General features: G+C 42.1%; 1 long non-coding RNA gene across 1 annotated transcript; it reads right to left on the bottom strand.

The window, feature by feature from the left end:
- Positions 1-3168: 3168 nt before the first annotated feature.
- On the bottom strand, positions 3169-14124 carry LOC146360891 (uncharacterized). The gene is made up of 3 exons (XR_014799510.1): positions 13888-14124; positions 6266-6416; positions 3169-3426 (listed from the first exon to the last, which is right to left on the bottom strand). It is a non-coding gene; the product is annotated as an uncharacterized LOC146360891 (long non-coding RNA).
- Between the last annotated feature and the right edge of the window lie 722 nt (positions 14125-14846).

A 14846-nucleotide genomic window follows, 5' to 3' on the forward strand; every position in this document is an offset into this window, starting at 1 on the left:
ATTCTCCACACAACCTGAAAGTTGTGTGGAGAATAGTTGTGTCTTCTCTTGACATTGTAGTAAATGTCAAGAGAAGACCCCCCCCCAATGCCCTTGACAGAAGGTTGTATGACAAGTCTGTGTGTCACTGTCTGTCTGTCACCTCAGTCAACTGTCAATCCCCCGCCGCTACACACCCCCAGGTTTAGAAGACGCCATCGACTTGCGGCTTTCTTACTGCCTGTCAGTCATTTTAAAACCCACCTCTGGCCCTGAGGATACGATGGCTGTCAGATGTCACTGTGATTGGCTAATCTGAGCTTCCAGTTGGGGGGGGGGGGGGTGTCTGTGCCCACATGAACTTTTGTTATTGCAAATTTTGGTATCGATGGCAAGAAAATACAAAGCCAGTATTACAGATACCGATACCTTCATTTTTCATAGTGCATGCCTGACACATATTTTTTCATTTCCCCAAAATTAAAAAAAAAAATTACACAACACAATTCAGTGGGCTATATACAGAACTTAGAAAAAGAAGTATCAATCCATCCGTGCTAATATCGATCTGATACCAAATGGATTGATCCGCCCACCTCTACTGCCGAACGCTTTCAGTGTATCGGGGACTTGATTATATGCGTGTTGTGTGCGTTATCTGAGGCAAAAGCACTGACTGAAGTCTTTAAAGAGCAGAAGTGATCTTTGCTTAACCTCCGCTATCACCCTTTCAGAGAGATAACAAGGAAGAGAGAGAAGACAGGCACTTCCAAACCTTCAAGCAACACTGGGTCACTTTCTGCTCCGCCCCTCCCTTCCGTCCCCAGGGGTCATTTGATACTCCCCCTCCAACATTTGTCAACATCTCTCCTCCCACCATTGCCCTTGCCCCCCCCCCCCCAAAATATCGGGTCAGCACATGACTAATGGAAGCTGAACTGTGTGAGATGTACAGTGGGAATGTTGTGGATGCAACGTGTTTGGATTTAACCCGCAAGGGAATACACGAGATACTGTGAAGTCTCAGATTCTTGGTTGCATATGCATTGGTACTCCTGGCAACAAGCTAATGCTGCACAGCACTTGCAAGAACACCTGTCAATCAAACTACGGTCTTGATGACTTGTGAGTTCCTGTGTAGGTGAAACATTACGTCATGGCTAAATCTTCTGTTTATATAGAAGAGGAGATGCAGTGGCGAAGAAGACATTTATGAGAAGACACCGTTTAGGAAATGCTGAAAATGACTAAAACGATACGCGCTGGAAGCACGCCGCCTGTTTAAAAAAAGCCACAGGTCACGTCTCTCAGTGAAAGAGGCCTTGCAACAAAACACTTAACCTGCTGCTGCAATATGGGAACCCCGTTTTTCTACAGAACCCCCCCCCCCCCCCCCCCCCCCCATCCCCTCCCAAGGTCTCACCATCTGTATTCCCTCTCTCGTCTCTCTGCCCCAAAATGAAGTCGACAAATGGCTGCCATACAGTCTGAGCCCTCACCCCAGCACACCTGCGCTGTGTTCACTCATGGGCAGTAGAGGGGAACACAACAGGGCCTTTCTCTCTCACATAATGTGTGTATGTGGGAGTGAGAGAGAAAGAGAGATACCAACCGCTGCCTCTCTTATCACAACCCGCCCCAGAGACTGACGGCATGACTGATAACTCTCCCTCATTTTTTTCTACCCCCCCCCCCAATTCACTCACACACACACACATCTCCATCACACACAAACACACACCTCTCTACCTCTTCTCTCTCTCTTGCAACACCTCTCCTACACTCTCTCGCTCCCATCAGTGTTTTTGGCCGTAGTCAGCTGGCTGTGGATTCGAGGAGGAGGCTTTGCGAAAGTCGGGCAGTCTTTGAGAGGCTGAGTGATCCCGGTTGAGGCCTTCAGCTTTCTTCTCTTCATCACTGACAGACAGCTTTAGATCTGACGGTGGGAGATAAGCCAGAGATAGCCCCGACTTGACCCTATCAGCATCTTTAGTGTGTGCGTCCGCGTGTGTGTGTGGGCGGGGTTACAGGCACATCAAGAGCAGAGGGTCGACAGGGACTTTCGCGATCTCCTTTTGGTCTTCACGGGGATGATGCTTCATCTCACAGCATCAGAGATGTCCGGCATTTCTTTGGGGGGGCTTAAATGATAAGAGCACTCACAGGCACACATGTAAACAAAGCCACACACAGGATTCTGGAGTAAACCGATGGCTGCTGCATCTTCAAAGGGGATGCAACCCATTAACAGATGCATATTTTTATTCTTAGACTCGTCAAGATCATTTTATCCCACGCTTGTCTTGGTGCAGCTCCTCGACTCATCTGCCGTCTCGGCCCTTTAAGCCACCTTTCTTCTGTTTTGCTGCCACTCGCAAACAGAAGGTTTCACCAGCACATGGGCGGGGCAAATGACATCACGCAGATGCAGAGCAGAAAAAAAACTGTCTGAAACAGAGTGTTTGGAGCAGTAAGAAGTCTGAGATTATTTGCACACGTGCTGGCCTATTTATTGGAAACTTTGTCTGATATGAGCATCTACCATTATAGCACTGCATGGGTGACAGAAAACAGGGAGAGAAACAGAATCGGTTCTCTTTGATCATCTACATATTCTGGATTTTTATCTTCATGATATTCTTTGCTGCTACAGTGACCCAATTTCCCCCGGGATCATTAAAAATGTCGCTGATTTTTATCTAAAGAGTTCATCTTTGCACACACACACACAGACATCCTAATCTAACCCATGAAACATATTCCCGACCTGATTTCTGGGTGTCCCCGTGTTTCACCAGGAGGCACTAGACTCACTGTCGGGCCACCCAAGGTACGGGCATGCCCCGGCTAAGGTAATAACACACATGCTTCGAGCTACTGTACTGCAGATATTGCCTCTGCTGTTCTTGCTGACTGGTTGAATTTTTTTACGGAAACATCTGGTGTCTGTCTGCTGTCTTACCACTCCTCCTCCCTCACTTTCTCTCTCTGTGTATGTGAGCTTCTGTGCTACCTTCAATACCAGAAACAGCTCAATCATCAAAACACTTTCAGCTGCAGTCACAAACAGCTTCTGCAGACAGACAGACAGAGGGAACGGCTAAATAAATTTATACTGGAATGCAACGTTTTCAGTTTAAGGAAACAACCCCAGAGGCACCAGCTTTAACGATCTTCGGTGGGGTGGTGTTTCTGTCCGGCGTTGATTTAAGCTGTAATAAACTTAATCTGGCATTTTGTGATTACTGAGCTCAGTCTGTCACCCATTCAGAAAGGAGAAATAATAATAATAAAACACTGACTGCAGTCTGGGCTGATATCCAGCCAAACCTCGTCTCTGTACAGGGTGATTCATTTGCAGTACACATCTGAGCCTAATGGGGGCAGGCAACTGCATGAAGCCAGGAGGGTGAGGAATCCAAGCTCCAGGCAATCTTTAGGAACACGCTGTAAATATAAACAAACTCAACGTTAGATTATACATACATTAAAATGATTAAAATATTAAGATCACCACGCAGAAAACCTGCACATATGACAGCAATCTAGACAGATCTCATTTGCTTAATTATGGCATATCCAAAAAGCCTCTCCGAGCGCAGTCTGTTTAAATAAAGCAGAATTTATTAATCACTCACTAAATAAATCAGTGGCTGATCAGCAGTTGCCAAATGCCCTATTTTGATGAATGGTAATGTATCAACCTGCTTAATAAGTTGCAGGGTTTTTTTTTATTTTTTTATTCAGATATGAGCTTCGCTTCCTTCGTGTGCAAGATGGCTCCACTGCTCAGAAGCTACTGCCTCATAGCTGCTGTCAGCTTGGTTCAAAAAACTGTTGTTTGCTCGCTTTAATTGCAAGATGCCTGCTCTATTCCCTGGTCACCTCTTGTTTATGAAACAGCATCATTATCCTTTGTATTTTGCAGAGAAAGAAAAAAAAAAACAGACAGAGAGAGGGAGAGAGCAATGCATCTCCTACTCCTTTGCTTTTCCACCAGGATCTATTTTACTTCTGCTCCGTCCCTTTCATCTCTTTCCACTGGCCTGCTGTGTGTCTTTATAGTCACATCAAAGTGACCTTCGCCACCCCGTTCCCTCCAAAAAGCCCCCCACCCCTCTTTTTAGTCTGGAGACCAAAAAAAAAGAGACACACATAAAGAGGGGGTGTTACTACACATATTTTCCAGGCTGCAAGACAATACCTGACATGTGGGGTGATTTTTTTTTTTTAAATTACAACTGGAATCCAGCTACTTAAAAAATGCTACTGCAGATGTTGTGGCTAATCTTTTTGGGCGTGTTCTCTGATGGTTGATATTAAAAATCGGGGACTCCCGTGTGCATGTAAATTGGCATGTTTAAGTGTTTGTCTTTCCTGCGTACAGCTCGAGTCTGTATGAGACCGCCCCTCGCAAGGTGGGCTCCAACGCTGCTTCATCACAGCAGGAATGAGCGCTGCATTAGTACACAATAATAAAAAAAGACAAGAAGCCATTCTCCATGCCTTGTTTACTCTGTGGGGCCTTTATCACTTGGCCTCTGAGAGAAAGAACAGCACTCGACAAACTGGGGAGAGAAAACACTGGAGGACAAGTGCATCCTAATGAGAGAGAGCGTGAGGTTTTTTTTTTCCATAGGAGGGAGATAAAAGTGTTGCACGGCAAGGAACTGCAGTTTTATGTACCACCACAACGCACAACAGAACGAGAAGGATTGTGTCATTATGTATGCATGCTCTAACTGTGACTGAAGACACACTATGTTATTACATCATCCACGGGCAATTGATTATATAGCGTGCATTAATACCGTGGATAAAGTCAACGCGCTGCTTTCCCTGCATGGCTCGTTTTCCTCAAAGGATTAAAATTGGCATTAATCCATATTTTCCTCAGTGTTAACACATTTAATGCAGGGTTAGAGCACAAACCAAATAAGCATTAGCCTGCAGGGGTACTTTCTAATTTTCCTCATGCTTATTGTAGCATTCAGCTGGAAGTGCAGACTTTATGTAAAAGTTGGATGTATAGAAATCATTAGAACAACTGTTGGTTTCTGGTTTCAGCATTTTGGGTCATCGTGCTGTTTTGTTATTTTGTTTTTTTGGAGCCAGAAGTGAGCGTGTTTAATTGAGAGGGTACGGAGCTAATTTAGTAGCAAAAGTGAAGCACGCAGATGCACATATTTGCTAATTAGTGCTATTCAAAAATGAATAAAGCATTAGAATTTCACTCGACAAAACTAAGAGAGAAACTTTTTGGATGCTCTGTAGCCCACAATAGGTCACATTAAAAGTGAGATAATTGCATTAAAATGCCCTAAAAGGTAGCAACAACACAAACAGTTTATGAGATTCAGTTCACTGACTGGAATAGTGGAGATGATGCCTGATGGTTTGAAGTTTCTAGTCTGGAGTTCCAATACCAAAGCCCCCTCAAGTCGGACTTCCAATTTAGAAAGTCAGAGCAGCTCTACCAACCCCAACTTATCAATCCTAGATGGTGGCGCTGTATGTAAACATTATTAAAACCTGTAATCTGTACTGTATTTGTAACTGGCTAAATAAGTTATATGCAGGACATTTACAGGGCTCTGTCCAGGAACGTGCTGCTAGATGTAAATAGATTGCAAAATAACATGCAGCTCTCCACTGCTGACACTGCCTGTGTCCGGATGCCCTAATTTTAAACCTTAGCAAAATTAAAACAAGTGTGTTTTAATTAAATATATACATTGTACATTTTTTGTAGAGGAGGAAACTGTTTTTGTATTTTTTGTACCGGGCTATAAACAGGTTTATTTTCTGCTCTAAGGTTGGGTTTTTTTAACATGGGAGTCTATGGCACCTGACTTGCTTTTGGAGCCTCAAGTGGCCATTAGAAGAACTGCAGCTTTTGGCACTTCTGTTTTTTAATCCCCAAAGGTTACTGAGTGGTCAGAGTCAAACTGATTATTACTGAAGATGTATATTAGGAGAACAGTGTATGTAGGGATAAAATAAAATGCAGTGTTTGATGTCTCTGATGTCCACTTTGAAGAAACTCATCAAACAATTTAAGAGTGTGGTTCAGTTATTTACCACATTTTAGATAACAATGAAGTACTATGGCATAAAGGAAATATCATGTTTGGCTACATATACAGCATTAGTATGATTTGTATTGCTTTTATTCTCAGAGTAGAGCTGCCTCTCCTCCACATCGAAAGGAACCATTAAAAGTGGTTTGGCTGACTAGGGTGCCTCCTGGACGCTTCCTGGGAGAGGTGTTTTGGTCATGTCCTACCGGGAGGAAGCTCCAGGGCAGACCCAGGAACACTGAAGGGGTTATATCTCTCGGCTGGCTTGGGAATGTCCCCTCGGAGGGCTGGAAGAGGTGGCCGGAGAGAGGGAAGTCTGGGTTTGTCTGCTTAGTGTACTGCCAGCATCACCCGAACCTGGTTAAATGGCAAAAAAAAAAAGAATGAATGAATGAATGAATGGATTCTCTTCATGACAATGACCCTTATTTTTTTAATCAGTTGTTGAAATAATGCCATCTTTTTATGCCAATAACAAGCGGTTTATTCATCAATCAACCTCATTTTATTCATGACTTTCTCCTTTACTTCGCCGATAAAAACAAAGCTTATAAAGAGCGTAAATACAAAAGAAAATCTGAAAGATAAAGGATTTTGTATTTATTTCTGTAGAAAAAACCCCACCATGCGAGCATCTCAGCTGAATGGAGAAAGACAAAGAGTGAGAGGAAAATAGTTGGGGAGACAGATGGGAAGAGGAAGTTAGCGATGTAAAGAGCCACAAAGGAGGATTTACCGTGCATCTGCTGTGGGAGAAACAGCATGAAGACAGAAGGAAATAGGGGGACATGAAAGAAGAAAGGTTCTATTAACAAACATAGGAAGAGGCAGAGGAGGGCACTCAGGCTGAGATGGCTAGCAGCTAAAAAAAAAAGAGGCAAAGATCATCGAGAAAGGCGTCTCCCTTAATGTGGTTTAACCCTGATGTATTCACATTACCATGGTAATCTTATCAATATCGTGCGTGCGTGTGTTTGTGTGAGTGTGTGTGTTGGACACAGCTAAGCACTTGGCCCCCATTAGCAAAACCTAATTGACTTACAGCCTTCTGACCACAAAGGTAACATCTGTGTTAGTCATGTAAGTGAATGTCCTGCCTCGCCCCACACACAGACACACACTCACACAAACCTTTAAATGACATTTGCTTCATTGTGCATCCTTTGGAAACAAACTGACCTTGATATTCACCAGCAAATGCAATATGGACTCTAGCTTTGTCTCCTTGAGATTAAATGCTGTGGGAAATAGTGGCTAAAGAGAGAAGACATGCCATGTGAAAACTGGCATTTTTACTCTTTTGTCCCTTTAAAGTGGCTTTAATGTAAATAGGAAGCAACACTGGTTGACGGTTTCACAGACAACACACAGTTGGTATCCTTCTCAATTTATACGCATGTAAACAATCAACCCTCAGACAATCTTTTTATAGCTGTACTGTTTCACTAAATGTCTATAATGTGCCTCCGTATGTGCACATCCAACTCTTAAAATGTCTTTGCTCATCTGGTCATTTTGGAAACTTTCGGATCTTCACTGCTGTGTAGTAAAATTTGCTACAAATGTCTTTCCTTTTGTAATATTGCTTTTGGTTGGCTGTCCATTATGAAAAGATGGAAACATGCAGTTTATGGCCCAAGTTATAGTACTGTGCACAGTCCCGAGCCATCCCTCATTTCTTTATAGTTTGTTGCAAGCAGACAGATTTTTTTGTAAATTTTTAAAGTGTTCTGAAAGTTTTTCTGTGGACCTTTCCTGCTTTTTCACTCATTTTCAGTCCAGTTCTTGTACCTGACCCTTTCCATGTCTTTGTGTTTAGTAAGCCACCTGTGAAACAAGGTGGAGGCCGTGTCATGGTTTGGGGATCAGCCAGGCGTGTTGGTGATCTTGTCAAAAGTGATTCAACTCTCAGCATAACAATGCTGAAAACACACTGCCAATGCAGTTAAAGCACGAAGTGGAACATTATCAGTCATGGATTGGCCGCCCCAGAGCCTGGACCTCAACATTATTGAAGCAGTGTGGGATCATGTTGACCGAGAATAGAACAAAAGGCAGAAACATCCAAAGAAGAGCTTTGAATGTCCTTCAAGAAGCCTGGAGAACTATTCCTGAAGACTCCTTAAAGAAATAACAAGAAAGCCGCCTAAGAGAGTTCAGACTGTGCTGAAGAATAAAGGTGGTCATACATAATATTTGCATATAAACTGTGCAAGACTTTTGCACAGTTTTGTATAATAAGAACTATATTTTTATATATAGGTTAGATTTATAGAACTGAACAGATCAATGTTGAGGCACAAGTCTCCTTAAAGTTCAGCTAGAAAGAGAAAAGCCAAAACATAAGGTTGCTTCAGAGAATACACATCGTACTCCAGAATCAGAGCTAGTCACTGTCAGCTTTGACAACAGAGCAGGCTGTCACTTATTACCCAGCATGCCACACGTGGCTTTCCCACCTGCATGTCATCAATACTGGAATTATTAACAAAACAAAAAAAGAATGTGGTTACAAATAAAGAAAATAAAATCTAAAATGCTATTAGGTAATGGACACGGTATGAAAAAAAAGACTAATCATGACATGTATGAGTCACCAGTTAACAGTTAAGAGTGGAATTATAAAGTGTGATGATTGGTTTATGCTTGTGTTAAACCACACAGAAGGATAAACTATGAATGAAGAATAACTATAGAAATTATTAAGGAGGATCATTCGAATCGGTTATTAATGCAACCATAGAAAATCAGGAAGTTCAAGCACTTTGGGAAAATTACCACGCTGGTCGAGCCAATGCAGGAGCCTGAGAAACCAGAGCTTCATTTAATGGATCACAATGGATTATAAACTGGTTATAAACTGTTGTCATAATAGATATAATGTTATTTCAGTCCACACAGATCTGTTAAAATGCTTTTATTTATTCTACAGCACATATAATGCTAGTAAATCCTGATATTAAACAGAGCCGATGTTTCAAATAACGAGGTTAGCATATGTTGAACTGATCGCTGTGAACCAAAAGCTATAAGGCTTCAGACTGCTCTACAAACACTCGGTTTTGGACTTGTATGATGTCAACGAGAGGAGATAGCCTTGATGTGGTAACTTTCGCCCAGCTGTGGCTGTGGACACAGAAGCTCCACCCACTTGCTAGTCAAACCTTTGATTTGTGAGAGGCAATCAGAAAGAAAGTTGGCTTAAGAATCAGGTTGGCCTTACAGGGATAGGAGAAAAGACAGAGGAGGAAGTGAGGGGCAGAATAAAAACCCAGTGTTAGAAAAGTAATAATTTACTTCAAATGGAAGTATTGCAATGTAAAATAATGGAAAAGTGCAGTTAGAAAACAGCAGACTACGTCCCTTTAAAGTTATTTTGCCAGTATGTTATTCCTGATTTTGCAAAGTAGCTTTCAGATGTTTGCACTGATCATGTAAATAAAAAGTGATGGATGACGATGATTGATGAACAGAAGTAATACAAGCCACATATTAGGCTCAAAACTGACAAATTTCTGTCTCGCCTTTTTCAGCTCAATCACTGTAACATAGCAGAAAATAGTCTGCTTAAGGTGTGTCCTCACTACTAGAAATCCTTGGTTTAGGCTTAGTGTGCCTGAATAGAGCCATGCAGGCAGAACACACAATACCCACTCACTTGCTGTGGATTCACCAGACAAGTACCTTTTCTCACAGAAGTGCCATCAGACACTACACAGACTTTGTCCAATTTAAGCCAGAACCTTCTTGCTGTGAGGCAACGTTGCTATTCTCTGCACCAACTGTGTGCTCAGTATACAAAAGAGATACAGAATAAAACTTGTCAAAATGCATAATTTTCATTTAACTTACATAAAAAGTGCACCCTTAAAAATGCAACTGGACTAGAGCAGGGCGATATGACCAAAAATATTTATCACGATATACATTTGAAAATTTGCGATATAACAATATAACTGACGATATAATTGACACTAGACAAAATACTTTACAACTCCACAACTTTATTAGTGCAAAAAACCCCATCAATGTATTTTCACTTAAACAAGCAGCTGTTTTTTATGTGCATTAAAGTTATATAAAAACGTAACAGTGCAAATTCCTCGCCGACAGTTTAACCAAAAGGCATTTCCAGTGGAAACTGGCCGACATATCCTCAGCATAACCATGTATAATATCCACAAAACTTAAAAAGAGGTTATACACACACAATACGGTAATATTATGTTGAAGCACAGTACGTATCACTCCGCGAGGCGCCTGCCTAATATAGCCGTAATGCTCCGACAATCCAACAAGCGGTGCGGCTTTGTAGCTTAGCAAAGTCGTACTAAAACATTTGACAGATTTTCAAGCGCTGTGTACGACATAAAATCGTTTAGAGGTCAGTAAACACAACCAGAATTCATACATAAGGCCCCTTGGATTATAAGGGGCACTGTCGACTTTCAGAAAAATCAAAGGATTGATTTTAAGTGTGCCGTATTTTCCAAACAACACGGTAATAACGACGGCTCGCTAGCATGCTCTACCAAAAATAGTGCTTTGTTGTGTATCTGACGGACGAAAGCTAAACCAGTTCCACACCACTGAAGCTGCAGCATTTTTACAAACCAATTCTGGTTCATCCGTTTCATTCAACGATCCACTTTCGCTCTTCTCATTCTGCGTCGCCGCCATGTGCGTATGTAAACAAATGCACTGCGCATGCGGTTTTACCCATATTCTATCGCAATATTTCATTTTCCTATCGTTGCCCAAAATTACACCGTATTACCGTGAACGGTATGATATAGCCCAGCCCTAAACTGGACCATTTGCTGCTTAGGGCGATACAGTATATGTACATTTGTAGGCCTTGAAAAGGTACACATAATTACCTGGAGGCCCCAGGGCGTACTTATGTGTAGAGTGTACCTGTAGGGACAGAAATGTAATTTTACAGTCTACTTCTGGAAGTCCACCTCTCACAAGTTAACTGGTCGTCAGGTGTAAAGTTTGTGGAGTGGTTCCTTAATGTCAGAGCATGGAGGCAGCAGACAGACAGAAAGGAAGCGAGACAGGCGAGGCACCCGCAAGGCATTGACGCGCAAAGATGGAGAAGGAAGGAACAGTGTGACAGGTGAACAAGACAAGCCCGTGGATCCATCATTATTTAGCCATGGATATAGAATATCAAATGGAGGACAGGAGACGCCTCCATATCAGGCTGTTATTATTGAAAATGACTAATATATTCTGAAGAGAGAAACCCAGAGAGTGAAAAAAGGAGATGGATGAGATTTGGAATCCGATGGAGACTGACACTCAATCTTTCTGAATAGCAATCCAATAACGTCTCCTGAGTTTCCTTATGGCTAATCAATTGCGCCGCAGCGCAGAAACAAATCACCATATCGCTGAGTCAATAACCGTCAGTCATGGAAATACCTCGCTTCAACTGTCAGTGTTTATCAAGCTTGGCTGAGCTTCAAGTCACACTGCAAGGACTGAGGGAAGGGTGACACCGGTATGTTTGGTATGCGCTCGTGTAGCTCCCCACGGTGGTCCCGGGCGGTTGTAATTTAGATAGCCGATAAGAAGGAGATATCAAGGTGTTATCAAGTGTGCCCTGACCTCAGGTGAAGCCAACCTCGACCAAAGTGAAGATAGATGATGATTTGTGTCTGACAAGGCAAAACACAACAAACAAGTTTATCGGGTGGAATACGAGTAAGTCGTCTCCATCCTTCATGACAAACAAGATACAGATCAGTGACAGATTAAAGGAAGAACCTGAACCCTCGACCCCTGCAGCGAGGGGAGTCGGTAGGTCTGCTGTGCTGTTTGCGATCATGTTCCCAGGCCTCGGAGGGACAGGAGAGTCTCATCCATAATCAAAGCACAAAAAAACTGAATATCTTTTTGAATGTCTCTCAGTGAGACACGTAGAATCGATGTTAAAGGGCAATTTAGCTTTTCCGACAACATGTGGTGATGCAATACCTTAAATACACTTCAGGCTGGTTTTTCCTTTCATTTGTCGATTTTAATCAATCTGTTTGTCCTTCAGTGTTAGACATCTTCTAAAGAAATTAACTCAGTTTATCTTTAACATTATTGATATCCATTCTCCCTTATTCCTTTAACTGGTCTGGGAGCACTGGATGCAAATAATGTTTAATCAATGTCCCTCACTTTACTACACATCACAAAACACACATGCAAACAAAGATCAAAGGGCTTGTGGCTAACATTGGCGTTGGAACTGAGCAAGCCTGTTTTTACTGGTTCAGCAGCCTGATCCTCATTCTCAAGCTGTTGAACCAGTAAAAACAGGATATTTCATAATCTGGGTCTTTGGTCAGCTCAGGTTGAACAAATCAGAAAAGCCGATCCGGATGTGCCTAACTTACCCTAGCACTAAGTAGACGTGCAGGTCTGGAGTATGAGAGATTCGAACAATACAAGAAACTCCCCAAAAATCCCAGCTTGATGATGAGCTGCTGGATAACTTGGCTTACTCAAAGAAAAAGAAGAGTGGCAAATCAGAACAAACTTAGTCTAAGTGCTCGCTTATGTCAGTACTTATTCAGCTTTTCTCCACTGAGTTTGACAGTGTGGGCAACTATCTAAGATTAAGGAACATTAACTACAGCATTTTGTGGTATAGAGGATGTTTGTAATGACTGATCTAATGAGACTAAAAAATCATCCTTATCAGGTGCCTGTTGGGCATCTAAACTGAGGGTATACTCACTAGTACTCACTTAGTAGCAGAAATTTAGTGTTTGGTACCAAGAAGAGTTGAATTACACAACTGGTTTTAAGTCACTGACCTAGGGATGTTTTTGAAATGTTAACATTATGTTTTGTTGACATGACTTGAAATGTTAGGAAGGTTGCTGAGTAGCCTGTTAACATCAATGCAAGCTATAATATTAGTTACATTATGTTAGCGTCAGTATTTGTGTAACATTAGTCATTTCAAGCACTTCAGCCCGTGGAGCATAGCTGCACAACAGCATTGCATAGTGGTTAATACATTTATCATTCATTCACTTGTATCATTACAAGTGAATGATCCCACGTTTGACTCTTGGAGAAGACACAGTTCCCCCTGGGGTGTTGTCAGGAAGGGTATCTGGTATAAAAAAAATCTGCCAAATCAAACCAGTGGAGCTATGTGCTGCAAGAACCCTTGTGAATAACGGCACAGCAAAAGTAGCTCTTAATGCAAAGTACTTCCATACCCAACTCTTACTGCCTTTCTCATCAGTGAGTCAGGCTGGAGCTATCGCAGCAACTGCACCACGTAGAGTTTTTCCAATGCTAGTGGAAAGCTTACTGAGATATACTGGTTATGTCCCAGTAGGCATATGCTGCCCAAATCAGCGCCAGAAGCCTATGATACCTAGCTACTAAAAAATAATTTTTATATCGAAAGCTATCATAAGTAACAGATCTGGTGATTGTGCTGCACCTGAGCATAACTGACCAGTAAAGTGAAGTTTATGTGACTAGTGTGCAAGTTAGGCCCAGGAACAAAAGACAAAGTAACCATGTCTAGTATGAGTACACCTTAAAACTGATTTTAGAGGAATGCTAACATTGCACCACAGCAAGTGTAAGCTACCAAAAGTGAACAAGAAATCTGGGTTAGCTAGCCCGTTGCCACTGTATCCCATGCTACGGTGTTATCAACAGCTAAGTGGTAAAAGGTACAGTTGTTGTGCCTGTATTTAAATTGCATTGCCACTAACTAGCAAACAGTTGGCTGACTAAGTCACAACAGCAGCAGTGCACTTAGCACAAACAAGCTAGCCGACATAATTAAAGGTCTTCTTACCTTCACAGCATGTAAGTCTACTGGATCTGAGTTATTCTGGTCACAGCAAATGTGATATAATCGAAGACCAACAACTATCTGAATACAATGCTGCAAAATTAAAATCCGCTTGTAGTATAATTTCTATACAATGCACTAACCTCCAAGCTACAGGTCTAGGCCAAGGCGAGTTCAGATTTGACTGACAAGTAGTTATTAACTGGAAACTTTACAATTAATCAACTGCTCGGTTAAATAGAGCCGTGCCTCCAGCCCACCTACACTGTTCATTACCTCTTAAGGTAATAAATGATGCAGGTGGGTGCTTTTAAGGTCTGTTGGGTTAGACGTGTTAAGTAAATGTGTTTCTACGACAAACAGTATTTGATCATATCAGTAAGGTTTTCTTTTGGGGTTTTTTGCCTTGGACTTTCTCCACATTTAAACTCCATCTCCACTGAGCACTCCTTCCTTAAAGGTTGCGCTCAGAATTTTGATCTGACCACAGACCAATATGCAAACTCATTTTGCCTTCCAGGAAAAACTGAGTTTGCTTTTACAAGTGGAAAATGATAGGACATAAAAATTTACAGTTGGCATAGACAGAAGACATCTTTCCGCCAACTTCCTAATTCACCACCCACGTTAGGACTGATGCCAGTTCACCACAACTATGTGGAGTGCACCTCAACAAAATATTACAAATTATCCTCATGTCTCTTAAAAATGTGACACTGACAGACTGGCTAGAGGAGTGGAAGATATCTAGCCAAACCTGGCTTGGTGCCTCATGCTGAATGAAAGGACCTCGTGTGCTCACTACGGGCTACATCGTTATGGTTTTATATTAATTACAGTGAAGTGAAACTGTCGAGGGTTTACCACCGCGATGATGAATGAAACATGTGACTGCTGCCACTGCCAAATCAGACTCGAGTCATGTCGGTTCTGACCTAGATAAGGCAACGTTTGGTGATGCG

The sequence above is a fragment of the Perissodus microlepis genome, chromosome 23 (assembly GCF_051167445.1).
Source record: "Perissodus microlepis isolate ML-2025 ecotype Zambia chromosome 23, ASM5116744v1, whole genome shotgun sequence".
Taxonomy (NCBI): domain Eukaryota; kingdom Metazoa; phylum Chordata; class Actinopteri; order Cichliformes; family Cichlidae; genus Perissodus; species Perissodus microlepis.